Below are 10,048 nucleotides of genomic sequence, written 5' to 3'. Positions count from 1 at the left end.
AGGAACTCTCGCAGTGCGGCGTCTACATCAGGGTTTAACTGTGCCCCGATGGAAGCTGTTTTATTGGGGTCCGCTGGATGGACCTGGAATTTGACTATTTCGTCCGCCGGTTTAAAGGAGGTGGACTTGGATCTTTTGTCGAGTATCACATCGTCCCTATTCACCATGGAGCGCAGCGCAGTCAGTTCCTCAGCTGCTAGGGCTTCGGATAGTGCCTCGAGGGCCAGTGCGGCTATCTTGTTTTCGACGCGGAGTGCTATGTCCGGATCACTAGCGAGAGTGATGATTCCGTTAGGCCCGGGCATCTTGAGCTTCATGTACCCGTAATGGGGTATTTCTTGGAAGATTGTAGACGCTTCCCGCCCTAGCAGAGTGTGATATCCACTACTGAATGGGGCCACTTGGAACGTGACCTCTTCGGACCTGTAATTATCCGGCGTGCCGAACACCACATCTAGTGTAATTTTTCCTGTACAGCGCGCTTCCCGACTGGGGATTATTCCTTTAAAGGTTGTGCTGCTTCGCTAAATGTGGTTCCAATCTATTTCCATTTTTTGAAGGGTTTCCTCATAAATGAGGTTCAATCCGCTGCCGCCATCCATGAGTACCTTGGTAAGACGAAAGTCGTCCACTATTGGACTGAGGACCAATGCGGCTGGTGCTCGGCTGTTCGGAATTTAGGTTCATCACTGGCGTTAAAAGTAATAGCCGTGTTACTCCATGGGTTTATTGTTGCTACTTGGTAGACTTCGGCAAGGCTGTGGAGTGTTCTTTTTCGCATATTATTTGATGTGAAAGTCTCGAAGACTGTTAATACCGTACTGGTGTCTCTGGGGTGGCTTTCTGTGGCTTCTGGAATTAGAAGATCTTCCCCAATTTTTGCCACCTACCGGAGTATCCAACATGCTCTAAGGCTGTGAGTTGGTGTGGTGCCCTCTGCACTGTGAATTTTACAGGGTCCATTAAGCCATCCTTCCAGTATGGTTCCGTGCCCTGTAGAGGGCTTTTGCTTTTTGGTATTGAACCCGGGTGTCTGGCAATGATGCACCCTTTTATTTCAGACTGGGTTTGTATTCAGGGCCGGATTATCCCAAAATTTTATTTCGGGTTTCCAGGCGCTTTCCATTGCACAGTACTTTCGTACTATGGACGCCAAGTCAGCGAAGCGTGTAATATCACGGCGACTTATGGCGTTAAGGATTCCCTTGTCCGTGCAATTATTGCAGAAGAATGAAATTGCGTCTTCCTCGCGGCAGTCCTTTATCCTGATCTGGCCCAGTAATGATGTATTGTTTCTTCGGGCTCTTGCCTAATTTGGGATAGATCTCTTATGTATGGGTGGGTGGGTGTAATCAAATCCGAAACCTCACCCAATCGGAGACCCAGGGGCCAAGGAGTTTCCGAACTTGAAAGTTTGGATTCTTGGATGATGTCCAATGAATCTAGCCCGTCGCATGACTTTAAGTTCAGGTCTTGAGTGATGTTCTCCCCTCCGCGGGTATCCGGCTTGGAGGGATCGAGAATCCGGACATAGCTAGTCCTTAAGATAGATGAAGGGTCGCCGCACTGTCCCTCTACCACGGCAACGTGATGGGTGACCTGGGGAGAGTTAATCTCTCTCAGATCGGGTCTAGGCCCAATCTGGTCCTAATCCGTAGCGACTCCCAGGGCGGCGAAGCGATCCAAGAGCTCATTTAGGGAAGATAGCTCCATTGAATCTAGCTGCTCGGCGAATTCTGAGCTAACGTGAACATTGCTTTTGATGACCCGAGAGGTCATCGTCGGCGCAGCAGCCGAACGGGCGGTCATAAGGAAACCACCTAGCCTGAGAGTTTGGCCGATAGCCAAAGCTCCCTTAGCAACGGTGCCGTCTTTAAAGACAGGATGAGGCATCCTTTCTGATAGCGACGGCACAGAGGAACTCTCAATGAAAGCACCAATGTCGGTGTCAAAACCGGCGGATCTCGGGTAGGGGGTCCCGAACTGTGCGTCTAGGCGGATGGTAACAGGAGATGAGGGACACGATGTTTTTACCCAGGTTCGGGCCCTCTCGATGGAGGTAAAACCCTACGTCATGCTTGATTAATATTGATGATATGGGTAGTACAAGAGTGGATCTACCACGAGATCAAGGAGGCTAAACCCTAGAAGCTAGCCTATGGTATGATTGTTGTTCCTACAGACTAAAACCCTCCGGTTTATACAGACACCGGAGAGGCCTGGGGTTACACAGAGTCAGTTACAATGGTAGGAGATCTACATATCCGTATCGCCAAGCTTGCCTTCCACGCCAAGGAAAGTCCCTTCCGGACACGGGACGAAGTCTTCAATCTTGTATCTTCATAGTCCAAGAGTCCGGCCGAAGGTATAGTCCGGCTATCCGGACACCACTAATCCAGGACTCCCTCAGTAGGGTCCAAGTCTCCTGGGTCTTGTTCGTTCCAAAAATCACGTTCCCGAAGGTTTCATTCCGTTTGGACTCCGTTTGGTATTCCTTTTCTTCGAAACCCTAAAATAGGCAAAAAAGACAACAATTCTGGGCTGGGCCTCCGGTTAATAGGTTAGTCCCAAAAATAATATAAAAGTGGATAATAAAGCTCAATAATGTCCAAAACAGAAGATAATATAGCATGGAGCAATCAAAAATTATAGATACGTTGGAGACATATCATTGCCATCCTATGATGTTTGAGTAGATTTTTGTTGTCCTATCGGTAGTTGATGAATTGCTATGATTGGTTTAATTTTCTTGTGGTTATGTTGTTGTCTTTTGGTGCCCATCATATGAGCGTGTGCGTGGATCACACCATAGGGTTAGTTGTATGTTGATATGACTATGTATTGGAGGACAAGAGTGACAGAAGCTTCAACCTAGTATAGAAATTGATGCATACGGGATTGAAGGGGGACCAATATATCTTAATGGTATGGTTAGGTTTTACCTTAATAAACGTTAGTAGTTGCGGATACTTGTTAATAGTTCCAATCATAAGTGCATAGAATTCTAAGTCAGGGATGACATGCTAGCAGTGGCCTCTCCCGCATAAAACTTGCTACCGGTCTAATAAAGTAGTCAATTGCATCATGTCTATCCGCATTCATACTCATTAACTCATCCTACTGTGTACGTGATTTTGCAAGTTCCCTCGAAATGTTACCAAATTTCCTACTCCATAACCGGAGTGCATCCATAGTCTTTTCCAAAGCCTTCTGCAACTGCGCCATATTCTGCACAGCTCCAACAGAAGACCAAGCATCTTTATAACATCTGGGAGGCCCTCATCTCGCTCCCAGAACACCTCATATCTGCGGTTTCGAACGGTTGTTTGACCCGTGTCCGGCTCACCTTTGAGTAGCAGCGCAACATGGCCAGAACAAGGCGAGACCACATGCACCACCGACGAGAAAGCAAACAAATGCCGCCAAGTCGTAGTCACTACTGCTCTGTCCAACCGAACCTGTACATTTGCTACACCATGACATTTGTTATCATACGTGAATGGAACACCGGAGAAGCCAAGGTCCACAAGGTTGCACGCTTCCAATGTATGACGAAACGCCATCAACTGTGCATCCGACCGCGGTGTTGCAGACATATGTTCAAAACTCCACAAGGCTTCATTAAAGTCACCGATTACTGACCAAAGAAGATCATTAACTGTTGCCAAATTCTGCAACTTTGTCCACATATTGTGCCTATTTTCCAGTCGTGGTTCACCATACATGCACGTAAGGCGCCATTGTTCTGCATCAGCCCGAGTCCGCACCAGCGCATCAATGTACCTCCCTTCCTTCTCCAGAACCAAGACATCAGATGATTCATGCTAGTAGAGGGCAAGGCCTCCACTTAATTACCTATCCACTCCAGCAAATCCTTTCAATCCTAAATGATTTCTTATTCTCTTGATCTTTCCTTCTTTTTGCCTAGTTTCACATAAGAATACAATATTGGGAGAACGCGACTGTGCTATAGTCGCCAACTCTCGAACTGTCCGGGTATTCCCACCTCCTCGACAGTTCCAACTAAGAAGATTCATCGGGATCGGTGGTCCTCCGTCTCACACTGGGGAGTACACCGGTTGAGAGAACACCGACAACTTGCAACATCAACAAGTCCAGTCACCCATAGGCTGGATCAAAACCTCCACTCAGAGCAACAGCAAGACTCGCGCATGCATACTCCTCATGCAGTATACGTGGATCAACAGAATCAGATCGACTTACGACCACCTAGGGTGCACGCACTAGGAGACTCGTAGCAGAGAAACGAGAGACCAGCGACAGCACCGCGGCGCCATCCTTGGAAAGAGAAACCGGCGCACGTGCCGCCGCCCCAAAGGCGGCCGGCGGCAGCCTGGCTAAACCCTAATCCTCCTTGGGTATCGCCTCAACGAGAAGAAAACGCTTCCCCCGTTGGAGTTGTCGCACAATAATAGACCAACATTTATGCCATCAAATTAGTTGCATTATATTCATGATAAAATATATTTTCATCATATACCTATTTGGTATCACATGCATTGATATATTTTTGCACAAACTCGGTCAAACTTTGAAATAGTTTGAGCCTCCAACAAAGTTGGAAGTACACTTCTTCAAGGACGGAGAGAGTATATGGAGTAAATTGCCAAAAATCATCAAAATTAGGCCCGGTGGTACAAAAGATCACCGTTTTCATAAAAGTTTACCGAAAACACAGATTTTGAGTAATCGTGTTGCCTAAAGCACTAACCAATCGATTGACCACGTATTGATAGAAAAACTGACAGACATGACCCACTAGTCAGGACCATGTGGCAAGGGCAAACGACTGGGATGATGGCAGTTATTGCAGATGTGTGGGGCCCACATGTCATAGGAAAAGAAAATAGAAAAAAGGAAGAATAAGAATTTCTGACTTGGCGTGGAGCCGCGCCTCTACCTCTGTCCCGCGTGTGCAGCTGCGTCGGGGGCGGTGCACGCATGCCACAGGCACATCGTGGTGGGGGATGCAGATTTTTAGAGCATTTGCATCTAGGCCATATTATCCTGACTTTTCAATGTCACTTTAATATCTATGCAAGACAACTAACTTCGTACATGAAATTTTCTCTTTTTTGTTTCTCTCACATAGAGCGTGTCTTAAACTTCAAACTTTGCATAGCAGCAAAACTAACTAGAAAATGGGATAAAGCTTTCAGAATTTTTCGTCCTACGTAAATACTAAAAATAAGATTTTGTTTTTAATCACACAAAACTTATTTTGTATATTTATGTTGGACGAAAAAAATCTAAAACTTTTATCCTAAATTCTAGTTAGAAAGCTTTGTTGTTCTGCAAAGGTTTGAACTTCAATACATGTTCTATACGAGAGAAACAAAAAAGAGATATGTGCTTACATGGATCTTGATGCAATAAAATTGATGGCTAGAAAAGAGGGGCCTGGGTGCAGGTGCTCTAAAACATGATTTCGTTGCGGTGGGGTGACGGGCTCTCGGGGATGGTCGTCAGCGGGCCCTACTCCCGGAGGTCTTCGATGCGCGAGCGTGTCCTTGATGTCCCTACGCACGGAGACGTCGGCTGCAAAAATTGAGCCTGAGCTTGAGCACCCAGTGCATGGACTCTCGACACGCCGATGGTTAGTTTGCGGTCAAAACAAGGTCAATCGATCTGTTAGTGCTTTAGGCAATGCGATTACTCGAAATCGGTGTTTTCAGGAGACTTTTATGAAAACAGTGGTTTCTGGCACTATCGGACGCAAGCAGGCGATGCCTTTGTGGGTGCCAACCACCGTGGTGTGCGTGTTGTAGCTGCTGTTGGACAGGCGCCACTCCATGCCACGGTGCCCCGTGGATACGTCGATGACTCTGACGGACTCGATGGTGACACCGAGGGCCTTGGCGCGGTTGCGGAGGTTTGTGACGTGCGTGTGTCGATGAGGTGGCGCTAATGATGGTAGATGAGGCCGGCCCGGCGGCGGTGGTTGGATGGAGGCGGCGGAGGATTTCCACGAGTACGTCTGTCGTGAGGATATATGTGCCATTGTCTGTGAAGGATGCCGCCGTCCTGTCGATCCGTGGCTGTTGTCCATAATGGAATCCATTACCTCATTATCTATCTTATGGGTGGGGGTGGGGGTATGGAGCTCGTTTGAGTTCTTTATTACGGCGGGGCTTAAAGGGATGGTCGGTGTAGTGGTCAGTAACGACAGTGGGGGAGGTCGAGGGGAGGGCGGGGCGGCGTGGCGGTGCGTGGTAGCGTCAGCTGGTCGCGGGTGATGGAGGCCGGCGGTTAGGATGGGGCAGGCCGGGGACGTCACGAGGAGGAAGAAGATAAAGAGTGCATTGATTTGTTTACAACCGTTGGATGAGAATTAGATGGTGCATACAGAAAATGACTGATACCAGATCTATTTTCAAACGCCTCGCCTATAGTTGATCCCTAAAAGATAACTTTCTCCAACTCAAAAAAAAAAACTTTCTCACACATAAACAAATATTCTTCCATGTATATAAAGATATCTAAAAGACGTGCTAAATCTAGGAACGCAACAAATTAATCAACGTAAGACATAATAGAGCTTTTCTTTGGCGAATCTAAGGTAGTATGGCGCTGCTAATATAGGGGCTAGGCTTGGCTCGATTTCCCCTGCTGCTTCTTCTTATCCGCGTCGCGGACGTAGGACTCGTACGCGGCGGCGTTAGCACGCATGCACTTGCGCAGCGCCTCCCCCGCCTCGAAGCACGCCGCTTGCGTCTCCGCAGACCCGTCGACCTCCCCGCACGCCTCAAAGCCGTTGAACTCATCCCTGCATCCGGCGAGGCACACCACAGTCTTGACGGCCCCGTCGATCAACTGCTCAGGAGAAGACGACGACGGCGACGACGATGCGGTCCCCATGACGAGCTCGCGACGACGATAGGCAGTCAAAGAGCTACGCGTGCGCGTAAGATTGTCGATCGATGTCGCTGTGCAAGGGACTCGATGGTTTTCGTTCGTGCGTAGGTGCGTGCTCTTTTCCCTTGCAGGAGTATTTCTTTGCATAGTACATTGCATATATAAATAGGCGCTCGTGCGTTAGTACATAAGAATTGAAATCGAACTGGTATTGTTCTGGTTTCCGAATCTATTCTAACAACCAGTAGTATCTCGATCTTAAAGGAAACTCTACCGACGCAGTTGGTTGGTTCGCGAAATTTTTCGCTGTCTTCCGATTACATCGTCCTGCGAATACCATACACATCATACACATGTTTGGTTAACCTGGGATGGTTTCAGTCACCCCGTATTCGGATACATCGCTTCACAAATCGCAAAACGGCCCATACCGACTGGATTAGGATAACACATCACGCCGTCTCTCTCCTCCCAGCCTTCCCCTTTCCTCGCCACTGGCTATACCTGGCCATGGAAAGCCCGGCCCGGCCCGAAAAAGCCCGACACGGTCCGGCCCGACGCTGCCCCCGGGCCGGGCTCGGGCCTAGATTTTGAGCCCAAAGGCCGGGCCAGGCCGGGTCCGGGCCCGTCGTTTTTGCATTTCTCTGAAGGTCGGTCCGGGCCGGCCCGAAGCCCGACGGGCTTTTACGTGTTCGGCCCGGGCTCGGGCCCAGAAAACAGGCCCGATGGCCGGGCCGGGCCGGGCTCGGGCCTCGGTTTTTTTTCGTCGGCCTTGGTTAGGCCCGGCCCGAAACCCGGCCCGGCCTGAGGTATGGCCAGGTATACCACTGGCTCTCCCCTGCGACCCCCAAGCAGCAGGGCCGGCGACGCAGCAAGTAGTAACCCCGGCGACCTCCCTCTTGTCGTCCATCTCCACTCTAACACCGCAGAAAAGATTCCCACCGATGAGTCGATCAAATCCGCGACGTCAATCTCGGATTCGCTCTCCGACCAACACACCAATCGCCTCTGAATCGACAGAGATCTCCTTCTATTTGTGCGGCTGTGTTCATACTCGATGTAGCTGGTTCTGGTTCGTTTCTAATTCTGGATTTGGGGAGATTTTTTTTTCCTCTTCAGGCCTCTTCAGCTGTCATGTGATTGGAGAGTTACCGGCCGGGGAGGTCGGCGGAGTAGATATGCGCGGCGCCGGTCTCATCCCAGCTGACGTGGTTGGGCGGCTGCGTCGACAAGTAATCTCAGCATCACATCATGTACTAATTCAAGGATCGTTGTTTAGCATGGAAGGAAACATATGCAGCAGCATATATGGAGGCAGAAAATCTTACTCAGCAGCCGGCAAGACACTCCTCAGCCTAGTGTCTCGTGGTAGTAGTAAGTTTTCCTGAGAGCACCAAGTATCAACAAAGAGACACCAGATTTTTACGTGAAAAACCCCTCAACTTGAAGGGAAAAACCACGGGCCGAAGCCACCCAAATCCTCTTCCACTATTATCAAATATGGGATACAACAAGTTCTTCTCTAGACAGCACTAGAGGATCTCATACATCAAGATTTCTGATTCTTGGATGAACACAACAAGATTTGGGGCTGAAAAACTAGGGATTGGAACAATCTCACCAAAGATGGTGGAACTGAAGGTTGAAGGAGACAAAGTAGTGGATCTGGACCATCACAACCTTGGGGGGGAGCTCCCTTGCTTCTTCCTTCAATCTTCCTCTTCTTCCCTTGCTCTCTTTTTTTTAGAAAAGGCGGATGACCCCCGGCCTCTGCATCTGGGAGATGCATACGGCCACTTTATTAACTATTCTCGAGGACCTTACAAAGTATTACAAACAATATTCCTGAATCCACCATCTCGGCAACATATGTCGCTACTCTTATCCATATGATGAAGGGATGCTAGTTGGGCCACTACCCAAACCACTCACTTAAACCTAACATCAAAAGCCGGAAGCCCCAACCGAGCCACATACCGGGTCTGGGGCACAATCCGGTCAGACACACTCTTGTGTCGTCGCAACCATCTTCCACAGGCCCGTCTTCAGAATATATTGAGTCTTCTACCTTGTGTAGGCCACTCCGCCATCGACGTCACCATGACGCCAAACAGCTACCTCCTCCCGCGTGAGTCCATCTCCGCGCATCGGGCGGCGCACCTCCACGGCGCCATGCCGCCGACCTTCGCCGCCATCAATGAGTGAGATGAAGTACCGCTCCACCACGGCATGTACTGATACAGAGCGCTAGACAGAACAGCTCAAAGGCAACAGCAGCTGCGAAGCAGCGCTAATGCCATCACCCTACACATGGCGCAGGACGAAAGCCGTTGGAGCAGCCGCAAGTGAACAAGGCCGGCACAAGCCGCCAGCCGCCACCACCAGAACCACCACTGCACACCCGCCACCACTGCTATCCCGGACGACGCCTCCAAGAAGGAATACGACGTCGCAACGCCGTCGCCGGCCAACCAGGGGACTAAGGTCTTCACCACTAAGCAGGGGACATGAAGAGGAGAAGGGAAACCTCACCGAAGCCTCCAAGGAGGGGATCGGCGCCAAAGGCGTCGACTTCGCTGTGGCCGCCGTGCTGGCAAAGGGGTTACCCCGGTTCCAACTCACAACCTCAAACTCCCAACGACCCGAGCCGAAGGACAGCACCAAGAGGGACGCCGACCACCAGAATCAGAAGGGGATCGAGCAGATTGGGCAAGATGAGGCGGGCCTTCTCCACAAGACGCCGATGCGGTCCGTGAGGAGACCACCGCATCGTGACCCACGCACTCTGCCCCCTTGCTACCCACACAACCAAGAGGACAGCCATCCAGCACCCACCGGCGCCACCTGCTGAGGGATCCATGCCGGGCACACCATCTGGGGCCGCCGCCCCGGTGCCCTAGGCCCTCCACGAGATGCAGAGCAGTCAGATCCCCGCCGCCACCATCATAGATGACGCGCGCGCGAGCCGAGGGGCGCACCTTAGGCGGCGGCGGAGTGGAAGGAGGAGTGGGGAAGGGGGGTGGCGGCGCTAGGGTTGGGAACCCTCGAGTCGCCTCAGAGAGACGACGCGAGGGTCGGGGTTTTCTAACAAGTTAGTTTCTTTCCTTGCTCTCTTGGTTTTCTCTCTTCTTCTCTCTTGGAGGATGTATTGATTTTCGTTATTCTTGGTGGT

This window comes from Triticum dicoccoides, chromosome 1A (assembly GCF_002162155.2).
Source record: "Triticum dicoccoides isolate Atlit2015 ecotype Zavitan chromosome 1A, WEW_v2.0, whole genome shotgun sequence".
Taxonomy (NCBI): domain Eukaryota; kingdom Viridiplantae; phylum Streptophyta; class Magnoliopsida; order Poales; family Poaceae; genus Triticum; species Triticum dicoccoides.
The sequence above is the reverse complement of the archived record's forward strand: the minus strand, read 5'-3'. Positions refer to the sequence as shown.